The sequence below is a fragment of the Melopsittacus undulatus genome, chromosome 4, assembly GCF_012275295.1.
Source record: "Melopsittacus undulatus isolate bMelUnd1 chromosome 4, bMelUnd1.mat.Z, whole genome shotgun sequence".
Lineage (NCBI taxonomy): Eukaryota > Metazoa > Chordata > Aves > Psittaciformes > Psittaculidae > Melopsittacus > Melopsittacus undulatus.
This window is the reverse complement of record NC_047530.1, coordinates 101,687,485-101,709,651: the sequence shown is the minus strand read 5'-3', so window position 1 is coordinate 101,709,651 and position 22,167 is coordinate 101,687,485. Positions and strand designations below refer to the sequence as shown.

At 45.5% G+C, this 22,167-nt stretch overlaps 1 protein-coding gene across 5 annotated transcripts in view; it reads right to left on the bottom strand.

Annotated features, from left to right (window-relative positions):
• Positions 1 to 9,741, bottom strand: part of SHOC2 (SHOC2 leucine rich repeat scaffold protein) — a 70,903-nt gene extending 61,162 nt beyond the window's left edge. The window contains exon 1 of one of the 5 annotated variants that reach the window (XM_034061784.1): positions 9,628 to 9,741. The gene's annotated coding sequence lies outside the window, so the exon portion shown is untranslated. Of the gene's footprint in view, positions 1 to 8,876; positions 9,085 to 9,384; positions 9,404 to 9,547; positions 9,590 to 9,627 lie in introns of those variants that run through there. The other 4 variants (XM_034061785.1, XM_034061788.1, XM_034061786.1 and 1 more) reach the window with 4 other exon arrangements.
• Between the last annotated feature and the right edge of the window lie 12,426 nt (positions 9,742 to 22,167).

Sequence of the window (22,167 nt, the reverse complement as noted above, 5' to 3'; positions counted from 1 at the left end):
AACAACGGTGTGCAAACTGTGAAAGTCTCCCTGCTAACATGAAGCAGGTTTAAGCAGGGGAAAAAAAAAAAACCTGAACAGTTTCAGTAGACACTGGAAGTCACAGGAGTGAAAGCTGTGACAAACACAGATTTCTGTTCCAAGACTTTACATGTTGAGAATAACACAAACATTTGCCTAAAGAGACTGAAGGAGTATACCCATAGTTTATATACACCGTTAGCTTTGAAACTAAGATGACAACAGCTTTCTGTCATATACTAAATATGTATTATTAATACAGAGGATCATGAAAAAAACAAGAGGTCACATACTGACTACAGCCACTTCAGGATCCTTCTGGGCGACATGACCCCTTGTTGTCACATCACACGTTCAAAGCTCGAACACGCTGCTCCCCGTGGCTTTCATTACTGACAACAATTTCATGACAATAAAGGCTTCACACCCATTTGTCCTGCTCCACCTTCCACTTGTCTGGAAGGAGCGAGGCGTTTGGGGTTAGATCCACCTCTGCTTCTTACTCATGGGTCACCTCGTTGGGCGGGCTCTTCAAGGCACTGCTGGAACTGGGTTTCAGCTCCCACCAAGTCACTGCTGGGAAGGCTAGAGCAACCCCATTGTGGCTGCTAATCTCACCTGCGATTTCAATGCCTTAGTTTCTCTATTCTAATGCAAAAGGGATAGCACATATGACGCAAAAAGGCCAGAAGGTTAATTCAAAGCTATAAAAAGCAACATGGTGGTTTTGATACTGTAACAGCGTGTTTAGACATGACTATGATTTTGTCAGGGCTTCTGAAGCAGAACCCTTCACAAAAAGCAAACATACACCTTGAGAGTTGCACGCAGCTACTCCAGAAGAGAAAAACTGGTTCCTTATTCTCCTCTCCTCTTTTATTTTTACACAATCTGATTCTGAGAAAAACATTTGGGGTTTCATTACCACAGGAGGGCAGGAGCATGTAATGCTAGTGCCGATTTCTTCTTGGAGAGAGCAGAACAAACAGTGGGAGCTGGAACGCAGAAACAGCCAAGTCAGAGACCTGGAGCGTGATGAAAATTCAGTCGTACCAGCAGAGTTAACTGCTTGTTAATGAAGGCGTATGCATCCCATCTGCTGACTACAGAGGAGCTGGAATGCTTTCAGAAACATTCCAAGACAGACACACCATCAAATCTATGATGTGAACGTGTGATCCATACTCTGAAGTTTACCCTATTGATTTCTGTAGGACCCAGTATAGACACAGACACAGGCAATCACTGAGGCTGCAAGATACAAACCACGTCCTTGTTACACGTTAACTGTCACTGCCCATTAGGAACAGAAACCCTCCCAGTGTCATTAATTCTGATTTCAGGAGAAAGTTCTGGCTTGTACCCAGCAACTAATTGGTTCAATAAACAGCATCTCAGAAGCAGAAAACATGATACTACAGTGAGAGCATATAACTGAAACCCCGATAGCTGCCTGGGTATGACTTAAGGCTTCTCAAAGAGCTGGACTGTAAAAAAGCAGTTTTAAAAGACAAGGCAGTGTACAGTTTAAATGCAAGAAGTAACTACCAACATTTATCTGAAGACTTCTTATGGGGAAACAGAGAAATAGCTACTGTAAAAAAATGCTTAATGATGATCTAAACCACAGAAAATAAATTTATGGATGAAGTCATGGAGAAAAAAATAATCCCAGTTGTTGTATTTATTGTATGTATTACAGATCATGGCTATAATATTTAAACTTCTGTTTCCTTCCTAACTAGGCCTACCACACACAATATGCTAGCAAGAAGGCTGCCAAACAATTGTTTGAGTATTCCCAAAAAGCAGATGTATAGCCCCCTGTGAAAAAAAATACGATCACCTGAAATCTACCATAAGCTGCACACTGTCCAGCATCTCAAAAGAGTTCAGAGGGACTTACCAGAGCAGAACCTGCTGCACCAAGACAAGTTCCCAGGTTTCTTAATTCATGTTATTTACCAACATACATTTCCCTTTTCATGAAATCATCCAGAATCTTAAATTCCAGAATCTTAAATTCAATATAGCTCATCTAACTGCCGGTATTATCAAATTCTCTTTAATAAGAACTAGTTTAGGTTTTTGAAGTACTGCACAATAGCCATTGGATTTTAAAACCTATTAGAAAAGTAACTGTCACAGAGTTAGTACGTTAACAAGGACATTTGAACTGAGGCTTCATTTAACCTATCCATCCCTTCAGTAAGAAAACGATGCAAATCACCAAATTATGCATATTTTATAGGATTTTCTTGGCTTTAAGCCTTTGATCATACAATCAGCCCTCTACAAGAAGCATTTTAAAAATCGTGTACTTTAAATGCTATGTCGGAAGCAACAGCAAAATGGGTTTTCATGATAAGTCCTCCATATTCTGCTATAATCAGCATTTTGCAGGACTCCACAGATAGATTCTCTGGTAGCCCTTCACTTCCTTGTTTAGGAGGTCACTTTTTTGCACTATTTCTTTTTATAAAGCTCTATTTTTGACTGCTCTGGACTTTTGTTTACATATTGAGCCACCTGATGCCTCCAGGAGCCATATAGTTTGCTAATGAAGTCATTTTCTCTCTGCGACACACAGTGACTCCATGTAGCTAAATGCTTCTAAACAGGACTTAGTATCTAAGGCAATCTGAAGACCACTCCTCTCTGCATGGTTATCGCTTAGAACTGAAAGAAACACAGTTCTGCTTTTCTGCAGTGGCTAACTCAAAGAGGAGGGGGAAGGGGAATATAAAAGAGCACGAAACTCTGAACATCACGATTTTAGAAATACAAGAGTTCACCCAATAGAATAAGGATTACTTGATTATTTCCTTGTCTCGGACAGCTGGGGGTTGATTGGGGGGGGGGGAGCTGGAAGGGAGACACTGACAGTGATTATAGGATTTAGTTCACCTTCTTTTTAAATGCTGATGGAATAAACTCCAGCATTTTGCTGGATTAGGTATAACGTGAAGGAAAAAAACCCTGAAGCTAAAAACCCGAATTCTTCCACGGCACAAAGCACTTTACTCAGCAGCACCTGCAGCTGCACTGTATGTATAGCTTTAGCCAATTACCTGTAAATTTACTAGGACCTTCACTTCTGTGCTACACAAGCTTTAAGTTACAGTGACACTAAATTGCTTTCTTTTGGTTAAAGAAAAAACAAAACTATGCAAGATTTAAAACAGTAAGAAAAGAGTATTTTTACTTTAAAGCATTTTGACCCAAAGTGAGCGCTTCCTCTCAGGACAATTATCAATAAACATGACTAACACTGTGTTACAAAACAGATTTTATCCTAACTTTCGCCATCAAAACAATCCCACAACTGTTGAGAAATCTGATTATACAGAAGACTGGACATTCTACAAGCTACAAAACACAGGTTACCACTACTCCCAGTCAAGGAGAGAAGCCTCATAATGAAGAGAGAGCAACATCCCCTATTTGCCAAGATTTAGACGACTGGGATACAGGCAAAAGAAAAAGGAGAAGCCCAACTCCCTGTGATCATTACTGCGTCTGACTACAAATAAATGTCAGGCCCTGGTCAGTCAGGTGTTTCTGCATAAAAGTACATTTATTTTCATTCCAAATCATCACAAACTGCCAGACCAATGGATCGTTCTGACCATTCAAACTGTCACTGAAACACATCTTCAATTTCAGTTTAATACTATCCCCTAATTAGGATGGAAACACTGAAAACACAGATCTAAATACAACAGCAAATCCTAAAGTGGTTTTGTCGTATTTTTTAGGTACTAACCTAACATTATCTGCAATAGCTACTGAGTAATTACTGAGTATACATATACTACAGTTTAAGGTTCTCAGGTGTCAGGGCTTCAAGATTATTTTTATACTTTCACTTAACATTATTTAACCTTGTCTTTTCATGCCCATCTCTAGAAATATTCTAAACTTCTAGTAGACAAAGCACAAGGTTTTGACAGGGTAAGTGTTAACATACTGTATTATACTCATTTGTATGTTGTTTGCAGCACAATGCAGAACACTTCATGTATAAGTGAATCATCAGTCATCATAGAGAAGCTGTCAGTAAATTTATGGTTTCTTGCAATACTATCATGCACTGTTTCAGAAAACTGTTTTCTTAACTTTAGTTCCAAGAGTAGGGTCATTCATCATATCCTTAACCTGAACTACCACCACTGCTTTGAAGCGTGCAAACAAGTGAAAGAGTAACAGGCTACTAACATCAGATATAGTTTTAAAACCATGAACACCTGATTTAAACATACCTTTCTTGCTGCAGGCTTCACAAGCTAAAACACTAAAACAGAGTGAACCGTGGATTACAACTGATTAGCCAAAAAATATAATAGTTTAATGTATTACCCTTCCCAAAATGTGTCACATTAATAACAAGGCTGTAGCTACAAGACATTAATCCAAACCTTTAACATATGGCATTCTATGATGATTTAAAAATCTCTATGCATCTACTAATCACTACGAGTCAAGCAAGTGATACCAATAGCTGTTCTGTTTAACAACTTCATAAAGCAAACTTTTGACAGATAAGGGATGGCAACCTGCCACCAGTTCCCAAAAAGTGTCTCCTTTCAGTCACATCACTGCATCAACACTTTCAAAGGAAAACTGGGGTGCTTCTGAGTAAAGATAGTCATAAGTCACTGAATGTTTCAGCAGTGAAACAATGATGGCACAATATTGCACATTCCTTATGCGCAAAATATTCCCACAGACAGCTATAGGATTTCTGGAAATGAATGCAAAACCAAGTCTCGAGCGAACATGTTTTGCAACCCCAAATATAGTGACTTTAGAAATAGTTGGTGAAAAACTGCTTAAGCTTTCTTTTTTTTTCCCTCCAAGCGCCTGTATGAACCTGTGGGCTGCAAGGAGTGGGAGACTGCAACACGGGCGAGTTAAAATTACACCGCATCGCAAACAGGCTTCACTATTTAATAAAGATGCGCTTCAGAACCCCTCTGCGAAGCAATCCCAACCACAAACAAGATCTGTGCTCCAGAAAGAGCCTATTTTAAAGCCGAGCAGTCAAAGTATCGAGAGAGTGAACTGAGATGTGCTGCAATATTTATGCAGCCATTATAATGCAAATGCATAAGGTATTAGAAAGGCTATTTGCATTGGTGCGCAGCCCCTTCAGTCTGCTACAAAGCCAACAGAAGAACAATTAGGATGCATGCATAACAAAAAGCCCCCGACCACAGGGTAGGCAGGTTTGCTGAACCAGATACAATATCCATGGGATCAGCAGGGCTCGGCAGAAATACTGTCTGCTGGATCACTCCAGAATATGAAGCATTTTAAGACACAAAAGCACGTAGAGGATTAGCGTGGCAAAGATAAGAGCAAGCTACAACTAACTTACTACGAGCACCAGTCGCGTGTTTCTCAAGATGAACAACTGGGCTGGGGCAGAGCTCACCCTTCCCAGCGCTGCTCCTCTGCAACACCCCAACACCATTAACAGACAAAGAGCAAACTTTATTATAAAACATACTAAAATAAACCAGCTGCATGCTTTCCTGTGGCAAAAAATACCCTCCAACGTGTTTTGTAACATAAAGGGAAGCAGGTGTGCAAACCAGGATCTAATGTACATCCATTCTGAAAACAGAGGATGCTTTTGCAGAGAGCCCAAAAGCAAAGAAATACTTCAAGTCTTTCCTATTATTTTCATGTCCACCTTTAACAGTAAAACAGGACTAAAAGAACCAAGTATACAGATTGTTTGAAGAAGTCTGACCAGGCACTCCAGTATTTATCCACACTAGTTCACAGCCTCTTAACATATTCTCACACTAGTCAGCATGTCCACAATTAGGACAGGCTCTGCTCTCTCATGTATTTCTCTTTGAGAGCAACACAAATAAAGTACTTCTTAAACTACAACAATCTTAAAACAGACTAAACAATGTTGTTTGAAACTACTTTTTTGAAAGAAAATATCAACACCGAATAATTTCTTTACAAAATATATCCATTACCTGCAGGTTAATGATGGGAAAATTCTTAGTAATTAAAAATTCCCCTTTTACCTGGAGACCATTGTTCTGCTGTACTGAAAATGCCTTTATTGAACCAAACCTGGTGTCGGAGAATGCCCAGATTTAATAGTACGTTACATCTATTTCACAACACCATCAAGCCCAAGCAATGCAGCAAAAACCAAGCAAATTAAGGTCACTGGCTAATACTGCAAACGTTACCTGCTCATTATACAACCTGTTATATTTTATCCTGGTACATTTTGTAACACATCAAGACTACTGTATCAAACAGACTAGAATATGTCAGCCAGTACAATTATAATGTAAACAAGAGCTCTTTTTGTCTCTGCAATCTAGTTACAACTGGCTGTGTAATCTTCACTACGGTGTCCTTCCCAGCCCTCTCTCACACACACAAAACCCATCAGAAAAAGAAAGAACAGAAATACCTCCTCTGAGATGCAGTTGCATGCAGTAAGAATAAATAAAAGGTATTACAATGACAGGCAGGAAAGCAAGCGTCACTTCAATTACGGGAGGATAATGAGAAAATCAAATAAAAAGCAAAGAGCCTCGAAGCATTTTGGGTGGGAAATGCCAATGGCCAAGCTGAGTGAGAGGGTACAGAGCACTGGATGAGGGTACATGTCATGGGCCAGAAGCTGCCCTGCACCCAGGAAAAGCAGAGTCACCCAAAGGGCACGGACAAGGTGGGCATCAAGGGTGAGCCATCCTGGCCTGCAAGAAGGGGCAAGCATTGCCTTCCCCTTCCTCCATGCAAGCAAACTTTCATCTTTCTTCAGACACAAAGGAAAACCTGCTGAGAAAGAGACCCAGCCCCTTTTTAGCACCCACCCAAATTTTCCACAATCGTATTTTGGAATATGTGGTATCTCTTAATGCAGTTTTATTTCCTTATCAACATTTTTTACCTTCCCAAAAGACAGCTCAGTTATTTGCAGGGCTTCCTCAAGCCTTGTCAAGACGGGATCACAAAATGCGATCTTTCACGTTCATAACACCCAGAAGATACTTTTACAGCCTCAATTCAATTAACATGCAAGAGCACAATGCACACACACGTAAGCAGTACATGCATCCAACTATTGCAGGGGTGCTGTACAGAGGTCAGCTCACGCAGTGACAAGCTGGGACTGCCACACACACACACCGCTTCAGCAGAAACATTCTTTTCTAGAAAGCCACAGCCAAGTCACAATGAATCCCAGGGTTTCCTAAAAGGCACACACACAGCGATCCTCCAAGCAGTTCATTCCTGTGCACAGGCTAAGGGTGCAGCTGGAGAAAATATTCCTTGTCTGAAGGAATCCCTTCAAATCACACAAAATTCCTGGAGGAGAATACACCCGTCAGTGCGGTTTAAGTGTCAACATAACAAAGGAACGCCCCTCCCAGCACCTCCTGCCTTACAGATATGTCACGCTGGAAAGGAAAAACTAGACTGGGAAGAGCAGCTATTGGCAATCAGCACTGTTTATCAACCCTACCCTTGCCATCACCCCTAAGAGAAAACGCTGGGATTGTTTCACATTTCTAGAAAGAGCAGAATAGAGGGATGTGGCAGAAGACAGCATCATCTTTGAGGAGTCCTCGGCATTCCTCAAAAGAATGCTGTGGACACAAGGAGAGCTTTGTCTGGAATCATCCTTCTGTATTACAAGATTACATACAAAATTGGTTTTGCCTGATGTACATGTTTTGCCTTGCCACACGTACAGAAACCCTGATGGCTGACAAACACCAGCCTAAAACAAAAGGAGTCCAGCTTCAAATTGGTAATCTCCCATTTTATCATTCAGAGCAAACAATAATTACATCCAAAGCCAGAATAGTCAAACTCAAACTGTTCAACAGGAATTAAGAGGATAAGAGTGTTACTAAAATTAAATGTACGCACAACAGTGTAATAACAAACTCATAGGATACAGTAAATCCTCCCCAAAACCACACTAGGATTATATCAAGATCACTATACAACATATGCCTGAAATATGGCTGTAAATAAGTGTAACTTAATTTGACCACCACCTACTTTAAGCCCTTGATTTTATAAATAGAAGCATCCCATAATGACTAGTGATTATAAAAAGGCAGTTTACAAGGTAAAAACAACAATAAGCAGAAAGTCAAACACATAAACAAGAAACAGTAGAAAATCATGAAGGTAATTACTAAAATCACCTTAATTTCTGCTCTGATAAGACAAGAAAAAACCCAACCAAGTCTTGCAGCAATGACAACACGCACAATTACAACTCCCTGATCATGAACATTCTGCCTCCAAAGTGTCTGCACATGTGCAGAGCTGAGTTGAACGTATGCTTCCATAGTCCCAGCTCAACCACGTCAGTTAAAAAACATTAGCGCTACTTCAGCACTTCTTAGTTGCCTCCTCACACACTGCGACTTTACTCCCTGTCCATACCTGCGGGTAAAGCAAAGCAGCGACAGTTCCACCAAACTTCAGCCCTGATGAATTTCTGCACAGCCCACACCCAGTCGCAGTTTTAGTCAACAGCCGTTCACCCCACCTAAGATTACTACAGCTTTTTAACCGTTTCCTAGAGAAAGATACATACAACTCGGTGAAAACACCTTCTACGGCCACACGCAGCTGTCACACGGCTTTCTCCACAACACCTCTCGGGTTTAAACACCGGCAAAAACACCTGGCTAGACAGAAAGGCGATGACTTTTGAAAGGAGGTTCTGCCTGTCCGTCTCCATCAGAACTGCCACAATAAATACATCGGGTGAAACAGGAAAAGAGCCTCACGCCTATACGAGAGGGTGGGGGACAGCACTCACACACAGAGGCAGATGTAATCATTACCCTGAGCGCCGGTAATCATTACCCTGAGCGCCAGTGCCACTACACACACGCGAAGTCCCTCAGATTTCCCTTAGCCAGCTCTCGGCACCGGGAGCTGCAGGGCAGGAGGAGAGGTGAAGCTGTGAAGCGGAGCTTCCTCCTTTCTCTCTGTTGTTGTTGTGGCGGCGGCCGGTCGCTGCCATCGCCCGGCAGCGCGGCGGAGCGGGGCAGCCCTGCCGACAAGCCCAGCGGCTCGACCGACCGCCCGCCCCGGCCCTGCCGCTCGCAGCGGGCGGCTCCCAGCCCGGCCCGGCCCGGCCCAACCCTCCCCGCCCCACCTGCCCCGGGCCCGGCGGTGCCGGGCGGGGCTGCCCCGCCGGGGCACGGGAGCGCGCACACACACACACGCACGCACACACTCGCTGGGTGCCGGTGCCGGGAGCCCCGAGGGCTGCCCCGCTGCCCCCTGCACCCCCCCCCCCCCCCCCCCGCTCTGAGGCGGCACGGGGCGCGCTCCCCGGGCTGTTACCTGCTGCCCGGGCCCTCCCCGCCTTTGTGCCCGCGGCCTCCCGCCTCCCCGCCGCCACCGTTCCCGGCCGCCGCCAGGCCCACCCCGCCCGCTGTCAGCCACCGCCTCAGCCCTGCCCCGGCGGCGGCACCGCCCCCCCCTCCCGAGCCGGGCTGCCCCGTACCGTGCGGCTCCGCCATCCTCCCGAGGCGAGCTCGGCCCCCCCCTCCCCACCCTCCCCTGCCGGCCACCGTCTGTGCGCACCGAGCCGTCACGGGACTGCCCGCCCACCGCCCTCCCGCCGCACACCGGGGGCGGGCCCGCCGCTGCTCCGAGAGAGCGACCGCTTCCAGGTTACGGCGCCGCCGCCATCTTGGCGGCGGGCGGAAGTGGCCCGGTTGCTCCTGGCGACGGTGAGGCGGAGGGGCGGGGCCTGGGCCGGCCTGCTGGGGCCGGGCGCGCTGAGGCCGGGCTCCCTGTTGTCTGGGCCGCTTGTCTCGGAGCCCCGTAAGCCCCGAGGGGCCGGGCCGGGCCGCCCCTCAGAGGCCCTCGGTGCAGTTGCAGCCTCAGCAGGTAACCGGCCCTGCGCGGGAGGAGCCCCTGTGGCCTCGCATCCCCCGCATGTCACCGCTGAAACTAGCGTGGCGATTGGCCTGAGTGAGGAGGGCGGCCTGTAGCTCTGCCGGTCACTGACTACACCTCGTTGAAGTGTTAGAAGGAGCAGGAACCCCTCTTCTCTCAGCCCAACCGTTTAACCGGAGAGTTTGCCCCCAGGACATAGGATCAGACGTTCTACCGTGAGGAGTGGGTACAAAGCAGGTCTCGGTGCCCTGTGTGTGTCTCACAGCTACCCCGCACTTTCTGCTGGTCACCTTTAGCTACTGAGACATCACCAAAGAGGTGGAGCTGGCCGCTGCGGCATTCCCGTGTTTCCTTCCTCTACAACGTGAGGACCATCCCCATTTGATACCTACTATAACCTTGCACCAGCGTGCTGACTACTCTTTCCACAGGAGATGCCATAAGCTAAGCACGACCAAGCTCCCTTGCAATGAACACGTTGGGGCCTCAAGAAATGGTGGTAGCCATTCAGAAGGTGGCAACCACACGTCCGTGTTGACAAATAAACTCCAGTGTGCAGAGCATCTGTGATCAGTCATTATTTGAGTTCAGATGGGATTTAAAAGCAAGTTCTTTGAGGACTTGTTAAAACAGATCTTATGGTATTTTGCTGAGAAAGGTTTAGCTTTTTAATGCTAAGTTCTCAGGTGGCTGCAATCAGTTCCCCTTTCAGGCTTAGATGGATTCTGCACTGCAGTAGTAGCACAACATTCTAATTTCTAAAACAAATTAGAGCCAGTGGGAGTCTACTAATTGGTCTCAGCACTTGCTGGTCTGGACTGGTCCCACTGTCTCACATTAAAAAGGAACAGCAGCAACCTCAGCAGAATCAACCCCATGAGTAAATCTGAGAGCCATTTCCTACATCAGATAGTCAAATCTAAGTGCTATTTCCATCAGGTTCTTCTGACCCCTGGCAACCATCGAGGCTAGTTTCAGTGAAACACAGCTACTCATATTTGATTACCTGGGTTCTGCCAGTTTCCTTTGTGTGATTCTTTGCCAAACCAGACAGTTCAATGTTGCTATTTTACTAATAAATGCTGGACAGCAGTTAAAAACAGAATTGGCTTTTTAGCATAATGGGTCACAGGGCAGAAACCAGGTGTAACTTTAGCATTTCTCACAATGGCTGGATGTTTATTGGTTGTCATTATTCAGTAAAGCCCTCAGTGCAGACAGTGTGCCCAACCCCTACAAGACATGAAAATACAGATTTCCCCTGAAAGCTTGGAGTCTGAAAGATTTTTTTCCTCTGTTGCTTATTTGAACACACAGAGATGTCTACATACACCTACATCTTCTGTACTATAGATCGACCCAACAGAGGAAGGGCATGGACGTGTCTGAGCAAGTCCGGAGGAGGCCACGAAGATGCTCTGAGGACTGGAGCACCTCTGCTCTGGAGACAGGCTGAGAGAGCTGGGCTTGGTTCAGCCTAGAGAAGGCTCCAGGGAAACCTTAGAGCAGCTTCCAGTACTTAATGGGAGCCTACAGGAAAGCTGGAGAGAGACTTTTAACAAGAACGTATACAGGATAAATGCCAAGTGTACTCTGGTTCTGTGAGAGATTTTACTTCTGCTTCTATCTACTTCCAAATTTTGATTTGAAATCTAAAAAATATTTCTTTATACTAAAAAAAGCAAACAAAAAAAAACTTGATTTGCTCTTCTCATGAGAAAACATAAAAGCAAAAAAGCTGATACAAAGCAGAGCAGGACAATTGTCACTAGACAAGGATCCAGCCAAGAAATTTACAGATAGCTTCACCCTTGTGCTGCAATTCCTTAAATATGTCCTAGGAGATTAGACTGATACTACAGTAACACTCGTGCCAACAATGAGAACTAGCAGACATTTTTGCAAAGGCAGAATTCATACATGCAAGATTTGGTTTTAATGTGCACAAATGGAGTAGTTAATTTTATACCCTCCTACTGGATGCTGGAGAGCTCAGCTCCAACCTACTCCCAGCCTCCATCAGCAGTGTTTGTCCCCAAATCTTCATCAACACAGACCTGGCCCAGTGTAGAAGGTGAATGTAAGAGTCATAATCCTAAAAGTATTAGTTAAATGTCTCTCAGGATCAGGACACTACACTGACAGGTCACTACTGGTGTACATCAGGGCTCGGTGTTAGGGCCAGTGTTGTTTAACATCTTCACCAATGATCTGAATGAGGGGATCAAGGGCACCCTCAGTAAATTCATGGACAACACCAAGCTGGGCAGGAATGTTGATCTGCTGGTGAATGGAAAGGCTCTGCGGAGTGATCTGGACAGGGTGGATCCATGGGCTGTGGCCAGTGGGTATGAGGTTCAACAAAACAAAGTGCTGGGTCATGCACTTAGGCCACAACCACCCCATGCAATGCTGCAGGCTTGGGGAAGAGTGGTTGGAAAGCTGCTCTGTGGAAAAGGACCTCGAGGTGATGATTGATGGCCACTGAACATGAGCAGCTTGTGCTCAGGCAGCCAAGAAGGGCAACAGCTTCCTGGCCCGTAACAGCAATAGCATAGCCAGCAGGGCTAGGGCAGTGATTATGCCCCTGTACTCAGCACTGGTGACGCTGCACCTCAAGGACTGTGTTCAGTTCTGGGCCCCTCACTACAAGAGAGATACCGAGGTGCTGGAGCAGGTCCAGAGGAGGGCAACAAACCTGGTGAAGGCCCTGGAGAGTAAGTTTTATGAGGAATGGCTGAGGAAACTGGGGTTGTTCAGTCTGGAGAAGGCTATGGGGGGACGTTATCTCTCTACAATTACCTGAAAAGAGGTTGTAGTGAAGTGGGGATCAGTCTCTTCTTCCAGGTAACAAGCAATATGACAAGAGGAATTGGCTTCAAGCTGCACCAGGGAAGGTTTAGATTGGATATTAGGAACAATTTCTTCACAGAGAGGGTGCTCAGTCACTGGAACAGGCTGCCCAGGGCAGTGATGGAATCACCATCCCTGGAAGTGTTCACAAACCGTGCAGATGAGGCCCTCAGTGACATGGGTTAGTGGTGGCCTTGGCAGTGCTGGGGTAATGATTGGATTTGATCTTAAAAGTCTTTTCCAACCTACTCAATTCAATGATATTTTGAACCTTGTGGTATTGCACCTGAGTACCTCTCCTCAACATAGATCCACAGACAGTATGTAAGAGGTTCCTCAGTTTCATTGCCCGAGAAAACCCTTGAATTACTGTCATTCACACTGCAATGAACAGAAGGGGAAATGTAATTAATGAGCATTTCATAACCTACATGCATATGTGTTCTGATGTTTCACTAGCAGTTTTGTTTGGACATAGCCTAACTTTTAAATACTTGGCTTTTTAACCTTCATAATGTTACTTTAACACTTGTTCCAGAACGGGACAACTATCAGTATAGGATCATGCAACACCACAGCACCTCACTGGGTCATCAGCCATACTGGTACCTTTGTGTGTCCAGCACAGACCTCTGCCCCTTTCACTTGAAACAGCAACAGCAGAGTGTTATCCTCCACCTAAAGCAGCAGCAGAGGGGGATGAGTGTTGGAATTTGGATTATTCAGTGGATTCATAAGACCATTCCTAAGGCTATTTTGTATTTACACAGTTGTTTCAAGCATGTTTCTACAACGCAGTGTGATTTATTAAGAGCTAGCTCTTACACAATGAACTAAAACAAAGCAATTAATTAGCTGAGCTTGCTTAAGCTGACCACAAGATCAATCTAGCAACTTTAGAATCATCTTTGACTGAAGTCAGTTACCTCTGATACCATAGCCCCACTTGTCTTTGCTTAATTTAGTGGCTGCCAGACTAATGAATTGACCCTTTCTCTCTTGGTCATGTGGCCTTTTCACTACCTCCTCCCAACTGTACAATTCTTGTCATCTCATAGAAGAAAGCCTCTCTCCTCCCCCAGGCAGGCAGCTGCTGCTGCCTTGGCCAAGGACACTCGGTTTGAGCCGTTTCTGTGCTGTGGGCTGGGGCAGACAACACAAGAGGCAAATTCTTTGCTGGCTAAGCCGATGTGAAGGCCAGCCTCAGGGAAGCTCTGCTCCACTTCCAGCTCTGGAAGCCAGGATGTCCCACTGCCTCTCACAGCTCTACCCTGCTACTGTGTTTCCATCCCTGTGCCTGACCTCCAGTTTCTGACTCTGATCACTTGATCCTTCCTCAGGCTGTCTCTCCTTTCTTAGCCTCCAACAGGGCCTTCAACTTTGGTTCCCCACACCAGGTCCTAGTTCAGTCTCTTGTCTGGTTCTTCATCTCTCTGCCTATCCCCCTAACTTTCCTGTCTCTTCTTGTCTCCTTGTATTGGCAAACTGAATTCCCGTGTCTTCCCTCCCCTGCTGCCAGTTTCTTCCCAGCCAGTCTCAGTATAAAATTCCTCTAATTCCCAGTTTCAGTTTCTCTGTGAACCAGATTCTCCCTCTATCAGTTCTCAAACCTCCAAGTTCCCAGTCCTAGGCTTTATCTTCTTGTCATCTACACCTTAATCTACCCAGACCTTCCTGCCCTATCCTCTTTCTTTCCCTTCTCTTGAGTCATCAGTTTACCAGAAGTTTGGCTTCAGTTTATTAGCCAAGGGCTGCAACAGGTTTAGTTGTTCTGGAGGAAAGAAACATGCTTTGAAGGCTTATGGCATAAGAAAGCACATTTCATTTTATGAGCATCAAACCAATCGGGAAATCAGTGTGTGCCTTTGTCATTGCTTTTTTACCTTCCCCTTGAATGTCACCTTGGCTCCACTGTTACTATTACGAGTATACAAAAACTGGGAAGGCTGGAATAGTTGGCACAACTCAGGAGCTGAAGGGGAGAGAGAAAGGGTTCCTGGCACAGACACCATACCTGGAGAATGCACACAGGCTTTCAGAGCCATATCAGTGTCTAGAAGCCAATACACCAACAGGGTGGCTGACAGCAAGAGCCATCACACTGAAAACAGATACTGCCCCACCAGAGCAAAAGCTGCTGCTTGGTGCAAGATGCTGTTGCAATACAAAGAAGGATGCAAAGAAGGGGAACCTCAAAATGTGGTTCTCTGTTGAGGGACTACAGTACAGTAAAATGTTGCTATTTTTACTGTCTGTTCCTTTTATGTCTTCAGAGCCAGGTCTGCTTACTTGAGTGACATGAATCTACTTTCACTTTTTCCTCCAGTTGGTTCTACAAAGCAAATGCAATAATAAAAGGACAGCATTTGATTAAGGTACCTGTGTTCTCAAAACCAAGCAGCATGATTTAGGGTTGTAAAACTACCATGTAAAAACAGTTCTGGTCCTGCCAGCTTCAACTTTCAACTCATTAGCCACCTATCTGTGTCTATGAGGCTGTTAGCAAGTTTTTAAACAGACTTCCTAGGTCTTACAGGAGCTCTCCCAGGTGGAAAGACAAGACATAGCAATACTGAGACAGCATATCCAGAATGCCATGCATAACATGATTTTCTCTTCTTGTATGCACACAACCCTTTCAAATATGTGCTATGGCCTAACTGCCCCAGGGCCGGCAGCTCTGCAGTTTATCTAGTGCAAGGGAAAACTGCAAATCCAGCAGGCTATCAAGCAAGCTAATCTTCAATTACACAAACAGAGAGTCAACCAGTTCAAACAATTTATCTTTCAAAGTCAAGACTATAAACAACAGAAACAAGCAAGAGCTTTTTCATTCACAGCAGAAAATAAACTGTACTTTTTTAGTGTACATATTCTAGACAGGACAGTATCAGCTGTTAGAAACTCCTACTTTTGCCTGCAGTGAAAGACAGGGCAAATTAAAGACTTCAGTTGTCTGTACTTTGAAAGGAAAGAAAGGGAAAGACAGGCTGGAAATAAAAATTCAGCTAAGCTGAAACAGATGCTGATTACAGTCAGGCCACCCCTAAAGAAACTAACCTTTCTTGACTCCATTTCATACTTCTGGTACTTGAAAATCCTTTCTTGACATCCCAGGGTAACTCGAAGTGACAAAGCAGGATGCAACAGGACATTCTGTGCTCTGTGGTACACAAGCTTCTCTTAGCTCGGGTGTGCAGCACCTGAATTTACAGAAGCAGTGTGCCTTCCTAAGGACTAACCATGCCCAGAACTAGCATAACTCCCACAGTTAAGGAGCAAGAGGGGATGGGTATTCACAAAAGCTAGTTTAACTCTACAGAGGTTAAGCTTCCTCTGTAGTCAATAAGATAAGCCTGTGATTAGGCTCTATGAATCGTATTCTGAAGAGATCACTTTTTCCATTGACCTCATGCAGACCCTGGGGAGTTGAGCTTTCCAAGGGAAAAGCCACTTCCTCCCCAGGAAAGTGCATTCAATCCTAAGTGGCTGTGGGTTCACCAGCCTTTTACATGCCACACATTGCTGTTGGACTCTGATGCTGTGTGAGCACTGCAGATCTGCATGCCTGCAGGTGGTACAAGACAGCCTTCTAAAACTGACTGGCACCAATGATCTGGTATGGTGTGGCTTGGGTTTCATTTACACTGCATGTCGATTCACGCCTTCAAAGGTCCATGAAGATTAGTACCAGGCTGACTGGTACGGCACGGTATGTAGGAATGTGAGCAGAGCCCAAGTTTTTCCCTGCTGAACTTAATACAAGGGCATAGCCTACCTCCATCCCTCATAAAAGAGGGAGCAGTCTTCTATTTCCCCACTGTCCTCTCTGATCTTCCAGTCCTCAAAAGCCACAACAGGGTAGCAGCGTAGCCAGCTCTTTAAAGAGAGAGCCTGAAGACAACCAGTTCCATACAGTTATAATTTTTAGCTGATAAAGGTGTGAAGCTGAAGGAAGGAGGCTCCCGCACTTGCCAAGGAAGGGGAAGGCCCCTGGCATTGGTAGCCTCAGAAAGGCAGAACAGCTTTATTACAGTTCCACTCATCTGTGTCCTAAAAGTGACTGGGAGTGGCAGCACATCCATGCTGAGCTGTGTAAAAAAGCCAGCTGCCCCATGCCCAGGCAAGTACCATTGCCAGCAGGTTAACCAAGGCTATAGGCAGAAGCAGTTTTACCTGGGATTACATCTTGTCACTGCTGCAAGCTCCACTGCCTGAAATGTGGAAGAAGATGAATAGAAGAGTCCCCAGGAAAACAAACAACAACCAACCCTCATTTGCATTCTCACAAAGAGGAAAAAAGTCTTTAGAAGTAATTTGGGAAGGGAAAATTGAGGTGGAATAAAATATTTGCCTGTTGGTCTCAATAGCTGCAGCTCTGCTATCTATTTTCCCTCCCTCTTCCAGACTGTCAGCAGGAATTGAGTGTTCTCCTGGAGCCAGGGATGGATTTCCTAAATGGTGACAAATAGCAGTAAAGCCTGAAGTCAATTCCACAGTAAAATCATTATATAAATTGCTCTTTCCTGCAGGAAAGAGATGGATGAAAAATAAAACAAAACAGAAAACAGTACTAAATGAGTAATCTTATTGTTCAGTTATGGGAAGCAAGAACAACCACCCCAACAATGGTGCTGGCTCTGTCAGGCATTACCAGGAGGAGTAAACCTGTAAAGGAAAATGTTAGTCAAGGATTTCTAAAATAGAAAAAAACCCTGAAAATAAAATAATTCAGGTGCAAACTATATCCCAAAAGGACATCATGAAACTCCCTCAGCCCAGAGCAATGAAAGCTATACCGCAGAATGAGTGCAAGCCACCCTAATATTCATTATTGTTGTGGTAGTGCACAGGAGCCTCGATCTTGATCCTGTGTGTGGGGTGCTGTGTTCTGATTCAGAGACTGAAAGCTAAATGGAACACCAGGAAAATAACATACATGTGTCACAGATGCAGGGAGCATGAGGAAAGAAAAGCAGTCAGCATGCTGTTGAGTTCTTTTATAGGCCATACGGAGAAGGAGAGCTTTGGAGAGAGCTCTGGAAGAGTATTTTTAAAACACACATTAATAAGGGTTCAGCTGTAAGCCTGGGAGGAAGCTTAGGGCTGTTTGAGATGGCAACAAGTAGGCAGTGGAACTGGTCCTCATGAGCTGATCTCAGGGAAGAGCTGACATCCCAGTAATCCTCTGAACAAGATGAACAGGGATGGGACAGGGAGAGACTGGTTCCATCCCAGTTATACTCTGAAAAAGACAAACAGGGGTGGGATAGGGACAGACAGGTCTCTAAGAGGCAGGCGTCTGACACACAAGAGAAGAAAGAGTTAGTAGACAGAAAAGAAAGAAGCGACACAGAGCGAGGAGCTCAGAACAGTCCTGCATTGTGAGGACAAGGGCTTGGTTATTCAAGAGTTTTCTTTCCCCCTCTTGTTTCCCAGAGGGAGGAGCGGTGTTTCAAGGGCGAATAATACAATCATTTGACTGTGTTGAGAGATTTATGGTCTGACTTTACCATGTGTTAAAATATTGATTCTCTTTCTAACATATGCTTTAGATATTGACATTATCTTCCCTATACAGAAGACTGACTTCTGCAAACAGAAGCTGGGACTTCATAGCAGGATCCAGTGATGCTGGGTAAATACAAAGTGATGTAAGTGAAGCACAAGTCTCAGATTTTTTCTGCTCAATTAAATAAAGATAGCAAGAGAGACACTGAGCAGTGCGTGGCGGTGAGAAGCTGGAGTAATGAAACAATAATATGACAGACGGTGCATTTACAGGCAATTACAGCATGCCTCTGCTGGCACTTTAAGGCACAGGGCCAAAGACTTCAGCGATTCAAACCACACAAGTAGAGCAGTAACCCCCTGGAAATGCCAGCATAGAGCATCTGGCTTGGGAGCCCAGAGCGGGACTGACACTTAGCAATGAGCCAGGCAGCCAGGTCTCTGCATTTACTGCTGGAGATAGAGCAGCCTGTCAAAAAAGCTATTTCTGTGTCCCTTGGATAATACATTTCCAGGCACTTTTACGTATGTAGCAGTGAAAGATAAATCTCCACGCTGAATAAGGACATCTCCTTCTTGCCTTGTGTGTACAGCTTGAAGACATCACTGCATCAAACAACAGATTTAAAATAAATAGATTCGGAAAGTTCAACTAAAAGAAATCACTCATCTGTCAACTCCTTTCCAAAAGGAGGACTGGGTTAAACATCAGGATGTCAAGCTTCAGGCCTTCAAGGCATCTGGGATTCCCTCAGGCTTTCCGTTCTCTGCCTTACCCCACCCAGTACACACAAACCACCTCCTCCTCCTGTCTCCACAGAAGATGGGCTCTATATCTCATGGTACCACTCAGCAGCTTAAGGGGACAATTGCATGCAACCTGCATGCGTATTTTTGAATGCAGTGGTATGCATTATTCAACACACGTCACAGGCATGCTGGAACACTACATTTCTGACCACATCAGCCCATATAGATGCGAAACAAGGTCTGGATTTTTAGAAAAGAAGGAAAAAGATCTGCCTCGAAAGCAAATGCAGATCAGATGTTGTTAAAAACTTCTTAAACTGCCAACAAAGTATTTACTTAAACTCAGAACAGAAAGTCACCTTCAAGATGGGTGATTCCCATGAAAGTGGCTTTATTTTTCAACACCCCATGTCTGGAGCTACATGATTATACAGGACTCTGAACCAGATTTTTATTTTTAAAGCAAGGATTTGATTCCAGACTTTCTTCTCAGATGGAAAAGAAATTAAAAACATGCAGTTGAAAGGCTCAAAAAGCAGAATGAAAATAAAAAGCATTTCAAATGTATAAAGACAGAACCCAAGCCTCATAAACAACTGGGACCAGCAACATTGCTTCACCTAAATGCTTTTTAATTCTACTTAGTAGGAGATGTTTCCCAAGACTTAAAGTAAGCGTTGTTTTGTATCTGCAGGGCTTTCAGCAAGCAGCTGCCACGTTATGAAACTCTGGATTCCAGCAATGCACATCTCTGCTGTCTGCTGCACTCAGGGTATCTGGGAAGAGGGGGAGGAAAACAAGCTTATCATTTATGAAGTTATTGCTGGGTTTGTGGTTGTGAGGCTTTCTGTGGTGTACAAGAATAACTTGTTTATGACTTCAGTAAAATAAGGATACACAACCTAGAGCGCGTGGTCCTCTCTGTGGGTACTGCTCTCATGCTTTGCCAAGTAACACCAGGGTTTATCCAAAGTTGAAGTCTCAGGGCTTTAGGAAGGGGAATTAGGTCCTCAATGCTACACCTTCCCCCGCTCTCAACTATAGCTAGCACCACCCTAGTGAACAAATACCAGCCTTACTTAAAGCTAAACCATTCCTGTCTAAGGATATGAGGCTGGAGACAATGCCATTGCTTCTCTCCTCTCTCATCCAGTCCTTCCAGTCCTGAAGGTGGTAACTGTACTTTCTTTTCCTAATGGAAAGAGGTGTCTTAAAAGCAGACTTACTAGAGACTATCAAAAGCAATCTCCACAATCACGCCTGTCCCAGTGCTATCAGCTTTCCAGACAGGCTGCCAAGTTGGCATTTGCCTAGCTAAGAAAATGGATTCAGCACACAATGCCAGATTCCACTTCTCGGTCACTAAAATGCTCAAGTAACAAACCGAGTTGACCATTGCTTTTCATCACCAAGCAAACAAACTCCATTGGCAGGAAAACTGCTTGGAAAGTGATTCCTTGCGTGACTGAGATGGGCTCTGGCTGCTACAGACACCAATCCTCACATGATGCTGGACTCCAGGTGGTCATCAGGATGCTGTCAAAAACCCTTGCCTACAATTTGATTTCAATGCTTTGCTCTGCAGGCCATACTTGTTACCACAGGAATAACTGTTAGTGGCATGGTGTAAGATTTTCAGTTATCACTGGCTTTTATGTTCATTTTTAGGCACAGCCATATATAAGATGCTGGATCAAACAAAGAAACAACTGCCAAATAACTGATTTTCAATCTGCACACACTGTTTACAAGCAAACATCCACAGTGTTCACAAACTAGTCCGTAGCCTTTTCCCTTCCAATCAGTATGAAATACTAATTGGCAGACAGACTAGCATGCCAGACAAAAGAGCTTCTCTCACTGAAATCAGTGGGAACGCTCCTATGCACTTCAAAGGGTAGAGAGGGCTGCTCCCAGCAAACACGTCCATTTTACAGCCTCGTCAATGCCAACCTCCTGACCTGAACCCTAACGTTTCTCCTGACGTGAATCACAACAAAGTGGCCTGAACCAGAAGTGTTGTCTTTGCTGACCACACAACACACAGGACACAGGAGATGTGCTTCCACCCTCCGCAGGTTCTCTGCTGGCCTCCAACCCAACAGGCAGGCGAGACAAGGAGTGAGGTGGAAGGGGGCTACCTGAGGGACTGTCAGTTTCCTACCCTAGGTTTCCCTCAGAGGAAAAAGGAAATAGTTCTGGAACAATGCAGGAGGATGCTTTAAATAACTATCAAAGAGGTGCCGCTTACTGGAAGCTTGGGGTTTTACCACAAGCTTGGATCCCATAGCTGGTGGGTCCACAGTGTGGTAGTGCCTGAGAGAGCAAAGCCACCATCACTGATCAGCAACAGACACGGTCTCTGTCATTTTATCCATCCACAACCAGTCACAGCACAGCAATAAGGAAGCTCTGAACCTTGGAATAAGTAAGGAATTGCCATATCCTGCTGCGGCTGCCTTAGCAGGATTATGGCCTTTTACTGCCAGTTCTGAAGCGAAGGGCACAAGGCAGACAATGCGTGCAGGGCATCAGCAACATCTAAAACTACAGCACAACCGGGTGGTGTGGACACAGTGAACCTTCCTCCACCGACCCCGGGCGGGTTATTCTGAGGGAAGCTGCTACCACCAGCAAATGACCCCCAGAGGCGAGCCCGGTGGCGGTGGAGGGGATCTCAGGTGCACTGGCCGGGCAGGTTCGGCGACCTTTAAATCCGCAGTGTCTGAAAGACACCGGCTTTTACTACTGTTTGCATGGTGAACAGCAGGATGATTCACGCCTCACAGCCCCAGGCGCTGCCTTGCAACGCAAATCAGCACCCGCACGCCCTGGCCCAGCCGGTCGTTGGACGGTGTCTGCTCTGGGGCGCAGGCCCGGCGGGAGGGGGAGGCCAGAGCAGGTTGGAGCACGCCGCTCCACCGAGGAGACCCGGAGCGGCGAGAACCTGTACCCGGCCCGGCTCCGCGGCCCGCTGCCTGCCCGTCCCTGAGGCGGTGCTGCGGAGGTGGCAGCCAGGACCCGCCCCAAGACTACAGCTCCCAGCATGCACTGGGGCACTGTAGGGGGTATGACCGCAGGGTCGCCGCGCAGTGCAGGCCGGGAGCT